At 42.4% G+C, this 13,531-nt stretch overlaps 1 long non-coding RNA gene across 1 annotated transcript in view; it reads right to left on the minus strand.

Moving 5' to 3' along the window:
* LOC142203662 (uncharacterized) overlaps positions 1-6,578 on the minus strand; it is a 28,212-nt gene extending 21,634 nt beyond the window's left edge. The window contains exons 1-2 of the long non-coding RNA XR_012716119.1: positions 6,382-6,578; positions 5,692-5,756 (exon numbers count right to left, since the gene is read on the minus strand). This is a non-coding gene — a long non-coding RNA (uncharacterized LOC142203662). The remainder of the gene's footprint in view (positions 1-5,691; positions 5,757-6,381) is intronic.
* Between the last annotated feature and the right edge of the window lie 6,953 nt (positions 6,579-13,531).

A 13,531-nucleotide genomic window follows, 5' to 3' on the forward strand; every position in this document is an offset into this window, starting at 1 on the left:
TAGCCCTGTGATTTAACGAACTGTGCCTGAAGCTACCAAAAAGACTGTATGTTCATTTGGACTTTCATTTGTGCTGCCTGAAACGCTTCTTACTGTTGTCTTCCTGCTGAAGAAAAGCTATACTGTGTAAAGTCTCTCTGCTTGTGGAAAATAAGGATGCTGAGATTTGTTTCATTTTATAGAAACCTGTACTTTCGGGATGTTCACACTACCAACAGATTTTAGCAGCCCCCTTCATCTGAGTCTGTTCCCATTGACGATAATGTAAAAAATATGATGGAAGCTTTTTTCTGTCATCTTTGCTTACTTTTGTAATGGACTTTTTCTTCCATCAGAAAAGTAAAACATATAACATAAGAAAGTTTCCGCCATGCTTTTTAATATGAGAGTGTATGCAGTAAGGACACCAGATGGAGAGGCTCTGTTTGCATTCTGAGAGAAATGACCATTATTTAATGGTAGTGTGAACCTACCCTAACACTATTGTGAGAAGGTGACAGGCAGAGTGCTGGAGTCCAGATATATCAGCCCTGGGTTTCTGACATATGTGTGGTCCAGGGCGGATCTGGAGTAGGCCTCAGACCAGGTGTAGTTCCTGAGCTCATTACTGGGCCAGAAAAAGCTGCAGCTCTTGGATTGCAGTGTAGTTCCATGAGGTGAAAGGAGGTGTATGGTTCTGTCCTGTAACCCTGAGTCTGGTGAGACTATATTGCACCTTTTTTGTTCATGTGGGTGGAATTAAGCCACACGTATATTTAGGTTAACCGTATGTCTAGTTAGTTGCTCAGACGAACAAGCTTTCGTTTTTGCCTGAAGTTGAAGGGATTATATCATTAAAAACTTTTTTTTTCTAACTAACATGTCGGAATAGCCTTAAGAGAGGCTATTCTTCTCCTACCTTTAGATGTCTTCCTCGCCCCACTGTTCGGTTAAAAATGCGTTTTTCGTCGGTATGCTAATTAGTTCTCTTGCAGTCCTGGGGGCGGGCCTCAGCACTCAAACAGCACTGGGGGCATCCCCAATGCTGTGAGAGAACTCTCTCCAGCGCCGCCTCCATTTTCGGCAGCCAGCAATGGCCTCTTCTTCTTCTTCCGGCACTAGGGGTCACACTTGTGTGCCTGCGCAGTCAATGCATCAATGCATAATAGTGTTTCATTGAAGAGCCCCAAAAGTATCAGGTTCAGATAAAGCCCAAAACTTTTGAAAAAGTTCACTCTTCCCCAAGTAGGATGTCTTCTATTGTTCAGGTGATGAGGATCAGTGGTGAGATCATTTAGTGTGCATCACTAAAGATAAAGGTATGTCCACACCTCACCACAAAGAATTACGCATGTACTATCCCATCACAAACAATGGGAGCTGATCTGCAATAACCTGTTCTGGTCACTATATAGAAAACAGAGCTAGCTGTCTACTTCCTGCTCCATTCTTAGTATATAAGCTGCTATGAGCAGCTGAAAGTGCTGGGTGTTGGATCCATTCTCAGTATATAAGCTGCTATGAGCAGCTGAAAGTGCTGGGTGTTGGGTCCATTCTCAGTATATAAGCTTCTATGAGCAGCTGAAAGTGCTGGGTGTTGGGTCCATTCTCAGTATATAAGCTGCTATGAGCAGCTGAAAGTGCTGGGTGTTGGGTCCATTCTCAGTATATAAGCTGCTATGAGCAGCATGGGGATGCTGGGTCTTGGGTCCATTCTCAGTAGATCAGCTTCTATGAGCAGCATGGGGGTGCTGGGTCTTGGGTCCATTCTCAGTAGATCAGCTTCTATAAGCAGCTGAAAGTGCTGGGTGTTGGGTCCATTCTCAGTATATAAGCTGCTATGAGCAGCATGGGGATGCTGGGTCTTGGGTCCATTCTCAGTAGATCAGCTTCTATGAGCAGCATGGGGGTGCTGGGTCTTGGGTCCATTCTCAGTAGATCAGCTGCTATGAGCAGCTGAAAGTGCTGGGTGTTGGGTCCATTCTCAGTATATAAGCTGCTATGAGCAGCTGAAAGTGCTGGGTGTTGGGTCCATTCTCAGTATATAAGCTGCTATGAGCAGCTGAAAGTGCTGGGTGTTGGGTCCATTCTCAGTATATAAGCTGGTATATTCAGCTGAAAGTGCTGGATGTTGGGTCCATTCTCGGTAGATCAGCTGCTATGAGCAGCTGAAAGTGCTGGGTGTTGGGTCCATTCTCAGTATATAAGCTGCTATATTCAGCTGAAAGTGCTGGATGTTGGGTCCATTCTCGGTAGATCAGCTGCTATGAGCAGCATGGGGGGGATGGGTGTTGGAACCCCAAAGACATGATATTGATGTTCTTATCTATAATTTGCATACGTCATCTATATTTCTGTAACTAAAATATTATAAATATCAATAGATAGATGTTCAATAAATATGTGTAGACAAATAGATGAGATAAGAGACAAACCTGTTAAAAGCATTTGATAAATGGAGTTAGCAAAACAAACTAAGGTGCTATCCCATTTTTTTATGGAAAAAAATGTGTTCCTACAGTTAAACACCATACCGTCTCTACAGTTGTAACCAGCATTAGGTCTACTCTGCCACCCAGATTAGTAAGATGTGGACAAAGGCTTTCAATGTACTTTGCTAATAATTCTCCTTTCTAGAGATGAGTGAACGGCGTTCGATCGAATTGATATTCGATCGAATATCAGGCCGTTCGAGGTGTTCGATTCCAATCGAACACCAGGTGGCAAACTCACTAAAAATTCGATTTCCCTCCCACCTTCCCTGGCGCGTTTTTTGCACCAATAACAGCGCAGGGGAGGTGGGACAGGAAATACGACAACGTAGGCAGTGAAAAAAAATCGGAAAAAGTAATTGGCGGCCGGAAACAGATAACCTCCAATTTAGACGAATGGTGGATTTACCATTCGACTAATTTGGAACTGTGAACTATATGAATGTGAGACAGGAACAGATCTACAGGCAGGGTTAGCTAGGGATAACCTTTATTTAGGGGGGAATGTCACTCACCTAGCTCTTTGGGGCTCTATCTTGTCGGGATCCCTGTCAGCTTGCGATATGCGCGAGCTGACTTTTTCCCATAGGAATGCATTGACCAGCGTTGATTGGCTGAATGCCCGTACACTGGCCAATCAATGCTGGTCAATGCATTTCTATAGCGAGATATAGCAGAGCCCATGCGGTTAGCCCAGCTACTCCAGACCACCCAACCATCCCTCCAGCTACTTCTCCTGTACTAACACGACTAGCTCAGCTTGGCTATTCCTTAGTACTACTAACACGCTCAGCTCGGCTATTCCTTAGTGTAATAGCCCAGCTGAGCATGTTAGTAGTACTAAGGAATAGCCAAGCTGAGCGTGTTAGTCTGCTGCATATCTGCCAGCTCTCCTATATCTCCTACACACTCAGCTGGCTATTCCTTAGTACTACTAACGTGCTCAGCTCGACTATTCCAACCCCCTCCCGCAAACCCGGGGCTTCGGAGAATGTGGACGGGTATTGGGTGGGGAGATTCCCCACCCACACTCTCCTAAGCCCCACCCTTCTCCTGACTAGTATTATAGAGAAGGCATGGCTTAGGAGAGTGTGGGAGGGGAGTCTCATAAGCCCCGCCTTCTCTATAATACTAGTCGGGAGAGGGGGGCAGGGCGCTCTGAAACCCGGACCATGGACCGAAGTGTTCCAATAACAGGGAGCTGCAGGTAAGCGGACACCGGGGGGGTTTGGGGACAGGTGGTTTAGGGGGGATTGGGGTTTGTAGTACTAAACATGCTCAGCTTGGCTATTCCTTAGTACTACTAACATGCTCAGCTGGGCTTTTACACTCAGGAATAGCCGAGCTGAGCGTGTTAGTAGTACTAAGGAATATCCAGCTGAGTGTGTAGGAGATGTAGGAGAGCTGGCAGATATGCAGCAGACTAACACGCTCAGCTTGGCTATTCCTTAGTACTACTAACACGCTCAGCTGAGCTATTACACTAAGGAATAGCCGAGCTGAGAATGTTAGTAGTACTAAGGAATAGTCAAGCTGAGCTAGTCATGTTAGTATAGGAGGAGTAGCTGGAGGGATGGTTGGGTGTAGTGCAGAGCTCTTTCATCTGTCCGGAGTAGCCGGGCTAACCGCACGGTCAGCTCTGCTATATCTCGCTATAGAAATGCATTGACCAGAGTTGATTGGCCAGTCTACGGCATTCGGCCAATCAACGCTGGTTCTGCCTGAGGAGGCGGAGTCTAAAATCGGACCAGAATGGAAACTGCTGTGGACCGATTTTAGACTCTGCCTCCTCAGGCAGAACCAGTACTTGATGCCCCCAGACATGCTTCCCCTGCTGTCCCAGTTGCTTTCCAGGGTGTTGGCATCATTTCCTGGGGTGTGATAGTGGACTTGGTGACCCTCCTGAGTCAAATGGTGGGATCCCCTGTAGCGAAGCATTTTCTCCCATAGACTATAATGGGGTTCGATATTCGATCAAATAGTCGAATATTGAGCGGCTATTCGAAACCAAATATCGAATCTCGAACATTTTACTGTACGCTCATCTCTACTCCTTACCACTAAAAACCTATTTTCAGAAGTGCGGCTTAAGTAGCCTTTCAGCTATTACATGTCTAACTTCTTGATGCAAAAACAATATGCAGAATGTAAAATAAGATATAGATTTTATACACCTTCGGCCAGTCATAGCGTCACAATAATCCCCATGATTAATTACATCCAGTATTCTGTTTACTACATAAAAATAGAAAATAAACTATTGAGTGAAAAGTGTGAGTCATTAACTAAATCCGAGCAGAAAAATTCCACATAACTATGGAAACTCCAGACCTTTTTCTCGCAGTGTCTGGATAACGTCCAACGTAACACATTTAATCAATTCACGGGATAAAGATAAGCTACTGCAGGTAGTATACCATCTTTATTTTTATCCCGTACATAATGTATCATTTAAATATAGCTCAGTAATTAACAAAGCTCACATTTTTCATTTTGGCTATAGTTTCCAGTGTCTCTGTACTGCAGAGATAACCATGAAATTATAAGAACACTAGCGAGATATGTAATGGCAAGGAAGTGTCCTCAGCATCTTTTTGCATATTATCAAAATCAATCCTCATTTTAACTTCTATGGTTCCCTGTAATGCACAGAAACCCATTGTGTATTATTATTGAAGACTTTATAATAAGACGAACAACACTGAGCAGGAAGAGAATCCTTTCATTGCATTTGGGGGAAAAAAAATATGAAGCTTTAGCTAAAAGATATACATATGTATGAAATATTAATATTTTCTTGGATTTTTATTATCCATTTCAATGTTGAGTGCGACCGGTTTGTATTCTCTATTCTCCTTGTAACTGTGAGGCAGGTGTGCAGGTAGCTGGTTACCATGGCAACATATTGGCAAGGGATTAGAGCGGAGTCTTCAATAGCATAAGTGAAAGGGGGGGAGAGCGGGTTCTATAAAACTCTATTGCCGCTGTGTAAAAGATAGAACTTACACCTGATCTATACAAACACATACAAACATCTGAAGCCAGTGTGTAGGTTTTCATGGCAAAATAGTACATTTCTGGATCATAAATGTAAGATAGAATTCATGAGGATTACTGGGAACGGCGTCCTAAAATACGCTTTAACTCTAGCTTTCATATTAAACAGCGTCAAATAGAGGTGTTCGGTTTCATCTTGTAAAGTGTCTTTCTTCATACTTACTGTTTTTACATAAGATCAGTTATTAGAGACCAGGCTAGCATGCTTGTGATTGCCGGGCGGAGGATCTGGAAGAAGAAGGAACGCTTTAAGGATGGCTGTTTACTAAATAAAGACTTTAATCAGTATTAAACCTTCATGTCGGTAATAAATGAGCAAGCTATTCAATTAGAACACAGCAATCATCATTTTATCAAGCGCATTGTTCTCCCATCTAATGATAGTATCAATCTATAACTCAAGGAACGCAAGATCCTATTCACACCGAAAAAAGAATGTTCCTTGGCTCGATAATCATCACATACGACTGAGAAAGGTTGCTGTCAATTACAATGGGGTCATATATGAAAGGATTGGTTTAACAAAGTGGCACGAGCAAGGTTAAGTTGGCAAGGTGATATAACCTATTCTTTTTGCTTTTGCTTTCTTTTTTTTTAAGGCAAGGGATTTTTTGCTTTTATTCCTCTACTTAAAGGGGTTATAAACTTATTTAAGCACCTGCACTTCCATGTGGCTACAAGTACATATATAGTTTAGATTCACAACTGTACGTTATCCTTCGTTCACATCTGCAAAAAAAAAAACATGAGGCTCATGCAAATTGCCCAATTTCAGGGGAAAGAATTCCTTCCCAACTCCAATCTGGCAGCCCGTATAAAAACTCTGGATCAACGTGTCCAAACCTGTTATAACCTGTTATAATTTTCTCTTCAAGAAAGGCATCCAGGCCCTCTTTGAACTTGTTTAATGAATCCACCATCACCACTTCCTGGGGCAGAGAGTTCCAGAGCCTCGTTGTTCTTACTGTGAAGAATCCCCTTCTATGTTTCTGGCACAACTTTCTCTCCTCCAGATGTAGTGGATGTCCTCTTGTCACTGTCACTGGCCTAGGAGTAAAAACATCATTAGAAAGTTCTTTGTATTGTCCCTTCATGTATTTGTACATTGCTATTAGATCTCCCCTTAGACGTCTCAACTGAATAACCCTGAGTTTGTTAATCTATCGTTGTACTCCAGTCCAGCCATTCCCCTAATCATTTTGGTTGCCCGTCTTTGCACTTTTTCAAGTTCCCTTATGTCTTTCTTGTATATCGGGGCCCAAAATTGCGCACAATATTCTGGCCGTACCAGTGATTTGTATAGAGGCATAACTATGTCCTTCTCATGAGAATCTAAACCTCTTTGATGCATCCCATCATTTTATTTGCCTTGGCAGCAGCTGCCTGACACTGGTCACTAAAGGTAAGCTTGCTGTCCACCAGAATCCCCAAGTCTTTTTCATTAGCAGTCTTACCCAGTAATTTACTATTAAGTACATAGTCATACATTTTATTACGTCGACCAAAGAGCATTACCTTACATTTGTCAACATTAAACTTCATTTACCGTGTCTCTGCCCATGCTTCCAGTTTCCTTAGATCCCCTTGTAATATTCTACACTCCTCCTCATTATTGATTACCTTACAAAGTTTAGTATCATCTGCAAATATGGACACCCTGCTTTGTAAACCCTCTACCAGGTTACTAATAAAGATATTAAACAGAAGAGACCCCAATACTGACCCCTGTGGCACCCCACTGGTGACTGTGACCCAGTCTGAATATTTACCATTATCAAGTACCCTCTGTTTTCTGTCAGTGAGCCAGATGTGAACCCAAAGCATATTTTCCCCCAGTCCTAACATTCTCATTTTACATACCAACCTTTTATGTGGTACAGTATCAAAAGCCTTTGAAAACTTGTAGTGTGCCACTGATGGAATCTGCAGGAGAAGCTGCTGTGCTGTATTACTCCCACCTTCCATCCATTCCTCCCACTTGCTTTAGTTCCTGATGATCTCATCTTGCCAGGATTGTAAAGTTCAGAGTTCAGTTCACTTTGAACTCATCATTCATGAAGTTCCCATAACTGCTTGCCAAGATAGTGCTGATTTTGTCAATATGTAACTTGGACCAATGGGGGAATTGCCACTTACCTTTGGGTTTACTGTGGGGACTTTATCAAGCCCTGATTCTGGCATAAAAAAAAATCACAAAAGAGCACTTTGTGACCCTTTTAGATTTTGCGACATCTTACATTTTGAGGCTACTCAGCTGACTTTTGGAAAGTGGATGGGAAAGTGGACATGATTAAGCCCCTTTTCTAAGTAGTATGATCATCACAGTGTGATTCTGATATTAGTCATTACGCTCTGTGTTTATTTATTAAGAATGCAAAATGTACTGAAATTAAAAATTAAAAAAATAGCAATTTCTAAAATTTTAATTATAGTGCTTACAAGACAGATATAGTCATACCACACAGGATAGTTAATAATTAACATTCACCATATGTCTACTTTATGTTGGCATCATTTTTTGACATCCTTTTAATTCTGTAAGATGTTAGAAGGCTTATAAGCTTAGTAGCAAATTTTCAAGAAAATGTCAAAGTTCTATTTTTAGGAACCAATTTAGTTCTGAAGTTTTTGGGTTTTTTAAAATTTCCATGTCACTGTCTATATTTTTTTAAAAAAGTACTAAATTGTTTAATCTTCATTCTGGTCACTAAGACTAATAATAGACTGATATTTTCCAATTCTATAGAGGTTTTCTTTGCAACACTCATCACATTTAGATCACAGACAAGACAAGCAGAATTACAATAGAAGATAACTAGAGATGAGCGAACACTGTTCGGATCAGCCAATCCGAACAGCACGCTCCCATAGAAATGAATGGACGCACCTGTGACGCCGGCCGGCCGAGTCAGCGTCACAGGTGCTTCCATTCATTTCTATGGGAGCGTGCTGTTCGGATCGGCTGATCTGAACAGTGTTTGCTCATCTCTAAAGATAACGACTAAAAATTTATACCTACATACAATGACAATCATAGCATGCACTGCTAACAACAAATGCACAAAGCATGTCTAAAAATGAGTTAGCTCTAGTGTATTGCTGCCTATAGCCATGAAACTGCTTTGAAGCATATCTCTAAGTGATGTTAAATAGAACAGAGGAGAAGCTTATGCAAGACAGTAGTCCCCATAGTCATGTCCATAAAACAGAAAAAAACTATCTACAATCAAAAAATAAAGACTGACTAAAAAAGGGATATATTTGACTAGTTGGTGGCAATTAGAAATGAGCGAACAGTAGAATGTTCGAGGTTCAATATTCGTTTCGAGTAGCCCCTCAATATTCGACTACTCGAATCGAATTTCGAACCCTATTATAGTCTATGGGGGGAAATGCTCGTTTCAGGGGTAGGCAACATTCGATCAAATTATACTTACCAAGTTCACGAATGAGGGTCGGGCTGGATCCTTCGAGAAGTCTTCTCCGGGCAGCGTCCCCGCGGCATCTTCCGTCTCTGAATTCACTCTGCCAGGCATCGGACCTGGGCAGAGCTGACTGCGCATGCCCGCACTACAAGCGGACATGCGCAGTTGGCTCTGCCCAGGCCCGATGCCTGGCAGAGTGCATTCAGAGCCGGAAGACGCCGCGGGGAAGCTGCACGGAGAAGATTTCTAAAGGTAGGAGAAGAACCAGCGTTGATTGGCCGACTGTATAGCATTCAGCCAATCAATGCTGGTTCTGCATCAAACTTTTCCATTCGAATAGCGAGTGGTACTCGATCGAGTACGAGTATTTCGAATACCGTAGTATTCGATCGAATACCTACTCGATCGAGTACTACTCGCTCATCTCTAGTTGCAATTAAAACATAGTGATACATTCCATTTAATTACAATTCTGCACATCTATTCCTTTCTGTAGTGCATTTACCAACTCATTTTCCTTTCTTGGACAAGCACACTGAAACCAATTTCAAGGAAAGGCAAGTGACATACATAGTATTACTATTTTTAAACATTAACCGACAAAAAGCATTCAGAACACAAAAATAGTACAGCACAAACTTTATTAACAGCAATCAATAAAAAAGATCAGATAAAGAGCTACTGTAAGACACATAATCTTCCCAGCGGCCCAACATGACATGATGTCCGCTCAGTGATATTATACAGTTTAATACATACAATTACAGGCTCTGGTGCTGCCCCTGACCTCCCCAATGCAGACAGCATCACCCAAAACCTGAATGGTACAGCATGTACCTGATGTCTCTGTGTGCTATCATTGTATTCACTTTTTAGAGTTGAAATAAGGACCTGTCATAGGGAACAGTGAGACAGCACCCAATAAGACGGACTGTCCCAAAAGATTCAGGAGGGATGACGAGGCCACCAACTACCATAGAGCTGGGTGTAAGTGCTCTATAATTAATAAGGCCCTGTTTAGCCATGATCAAATACACAGCAAACTTTAAAAAAAAACACATCACTAAAGGAGAGATAGGGGAAAAAGCTCTCTGCATATGTCAGAACATTAGCATATGCACTACTTCTGGGGTCATTGAACCAGCACTAAAATTGGGACCATGAAAACCTTAAAAGAAGCATGTCATCAAAATTTACCTAACCAACCATTGCCAGATTTGAAGTTTCTATGGTAATGAAAGCGTTAACATTAGAGATGAGCGAACACTGTTCGATCGAATACATATTCGAACCGAATATCAGGCCGTTCGGGGTATTTGATTGGAATCGAATACCACGAGGCAAACGCAGTAAAAATTCGTATCCCCTCCCACCTTCCCTGATGCTTTTTTTGCACCAATAACTGTGTAGGGGAGGTGAGACAGGAACTACGACAACGGAGGCATTGGAAAAAAAATCGGAAAAAGTAATTTGCTGGCTAAATCAGGTGACCTCCAATTTATACGAATGGTGGATTTAACATTCGATTAATTTGAGACTGTGAACTATATGACTGTGAGACAGGGACAGATCTACAGACAGGGTTAGCTAGGGATTACCTTTACTTAGGTGGGAATGTCACTCACCCAGCTCTTTGGAGCTCTATCTGGTCGGGATCCCTGTCAGCTTGTGATATGTGGGAGCTGACTTTTTCCCATAGGAATGCATTGACCAGCGTTGATTGGCCGAATGCCATATAGAGTACAGCATTTGGCCAATCAACACTGGTTCTGCCGGAGGAGGCGGAGTCTAAGATCGGTCCACAGCAGTTTCCATTGTGGTCCGATCTCAGATGTAGCAGTGCTGACACAGCTCTGCTACACAGAAAAGCAGCAGAGCTCAGTACACACAGAGTTGCAGCAGAGCTGAGTGTGCAGCAGGGTTCAACGCATACTCAGCACTGTTACATCTGAGATGCAGCAGAGCTGAGTGTGCAGCAGGGTTCAACGCACACTAAGCTCTGCTGCATCTCAGATGTAGCAGTGCTGAGTGTGCGTTGACCCCTGCTGCACACTCAGCTCATCTGCATCTCCGGAGTAGCCGAGTTCAGCGCACAGCCAGCTCTGCTTCATCTGCGATGTTGCAGTGCTGGCTGTGTGCTCAGCTCGGCTGCATCTCCGGAGTAGTCGAGCTGAGTGCACGGCCAGCTCTGCTTCATCTCCGATATAACAGTGCTGGCCGTGCGCTCAGCTCGGCTTTATCTCTGGAGTAGCCAAACTGAGCGCACAGCCAGCTCTGCTTTATGTCCGATGTAGCAGTGCTCGCCGTGAACTGAGCTCAACTGCATCTCCGGAGTAGCCGAGCTGAGCGCACAGCCAGCTCTGCTTTATCTCCGATGTAGCAGTGCTGGCCATGCGCTGAGCTCGACTGCATCTTTGGAGTATCCGAGCTGAGCGCACAGCCAGTTCTGCTTTATCTCCGATGTAGCAGTGCTGGCTGTGCACTGAGCTCGACTGCATCTTCGGAGTAACCGAAGTGCACGGCCAGCACTGCTACACCTCGGCATAGAAATAAATTGACCAGCGTTGATTGGCCGAATGCCATATAGAGTACAGCATTTGGCCAATCATCGCTGGTTCTGCCGGAGGAGGCAGAGTCTAAGATCAGTCCACAGCAGTCTCCATTCTGTTCTGATAGTAGACTCCGCCTCCTCACAGACGAGCCACCGGCAGAACCAGCGTTGATTGGCCCGAATGCTGTACTCTGTATGGCATTCGGCCAATCAACACTGGTCAATGCATTCCTATGGGAAAAAGTCAGCTCCCGCATATCGCAAGCTGACAGGTATATCAACATAATACAGTGACTTGGGCATGTTGCATTCCAGGGTGTTGGCATCATTTCCTGGGGTCTGATAGTGTACTTGGTGGCTCTCCTGAGTCGAATGGTGGGATCCCCTGAAATGATGCATTTTTCCCTATAGACTATAATGGGGTTCGATATTCGTTCGAATAGTCGAATATTGAGTGGCTATTCGAAACGAATATCGAATATTTTACTGTTCGCTCATCTCTAGTTAACATGGCAGATTTTTTTTTTTGGTCTTCAGTAGTTAAGAGCTAAATCCAATACCTTTGATGTCTATGATAGGAAAAGAGTTAATGTGAACATGATTTATGGTCTATCGTGGTAACGGAGTCAACACTAGCATCCATGTTTTTCTTGTTTATTGAATAGGATAATTCATAACTGGTGTCCAATAGCTTCTCATCAGCAAAACCTCCAGTAGGGTCTCTGCAGCTTCTTAAAATGAAGCTGAAACTTATTGGAGGATCAGGATCAGCTTCTTAGTGCCCTGCACTTATCCTACAGATCGGGAGATAGAAACAATTGTGTGGCTGTAAATGAAGTGTCCTGTATAAGGTAACAGTCTGGGGGAATCTAATGTTACTGCGCCTCTCCAATACAAATATAGGCAGATGGGATGTGTGGAATTGCATTTTTACATATTACTGGAGTTTCTGAGTTGGACTGCTGTTACAACTTGACCATATGGGTAGCTATTTATGTTGCTGAAAACTCAAAATGAATAAAATGCTATTTCACTGAGGTTTGTCTTTCTTCGTCATATGAAATGTCAGCGCTCATCTATTTGCATTGATTGTCTGTACCTTGGGTAAATTAAAACAAAAAATAAAAATTATATCATTTTCTATTCGATGTGCATGTAAACAAGTGCTTACCCAAGAATCAACATCAGTGAATGCATTTATACATTGGTACGCTTCATTTCTCCCTTTCTGGTTTACTTGTACTTTATATGCATATCTGTTGTCAGGTTTTCAGGACAAAGGTAGCAGATGGTGTGATTATCCATTAAACAAATTATTAAAAAGCCTACCAAAGGAATATGCAGCGCTCAAACACTTGCAAACAAGTTTGAAGCACCAACATAATTCACGTTTACTGGAATCGCCATTATCTAGCTTCAGTTGTTCATTTACTTTTTTACTATATAATGCTTGTTAGGGGAATGATGTTCTAAATGGCACTATAATGTATACAAGTATCTATTTAACAGTAATCATTACATTTTCAGTGCTAGAGATCCATTTTAGCTATAGTTAATGGTATGATCGAATTTTTCATGGCTGGAATAGATCTTAAGTAAGTAGCAGCTAATTGCCAAGTTAGTAAAACTTTGATCTAAACAGGAAACAAAGGATCAGCGTATAGGACAATTCCCAATGACAAACTAGGCTGTGAGGGAACCATATGACATCCTCCTCCTCCGAGAAAAGCAAATAATGATACTTCATACAAACAATCAGCAGGGAGTGGATATCCTAATACAAACCAGTTCATGATCTGGGGAAGAGATTCTTCAAAATGTCTTTAAAGAGAGTCTGTCACCTCATTGTCTATTTTAGTAAATGCGTGTATTTCCCTTGAAATAATTCTGTAGCCTTATCTCATATAGTTGTACTGTGTGTTCCTCTTGAATAATTATGATAATTATGAATAAATTTGCAACTGTATCTGACACTTGGGTATGTCCAATAGTATTATTGCAATGTTTTGAGGAACCTTCTCATCAGG

Source organism: Leptodactylus fuscus, chromosome 5 (assembly GCF_031893055.1).
Source record: "Leptodactylus fuscus isolate aLepFus1 chromosome 5, aLepFus1.hap2, whole genome shotgun sequence".
Taxonomy (NCBI): domain Eukaryota; kingdom Metazoa; phylum Chordata; class Amphibia; order Anura; family Leptodactylidae; genus Leptodactylus; species Leptodactylus fuscus.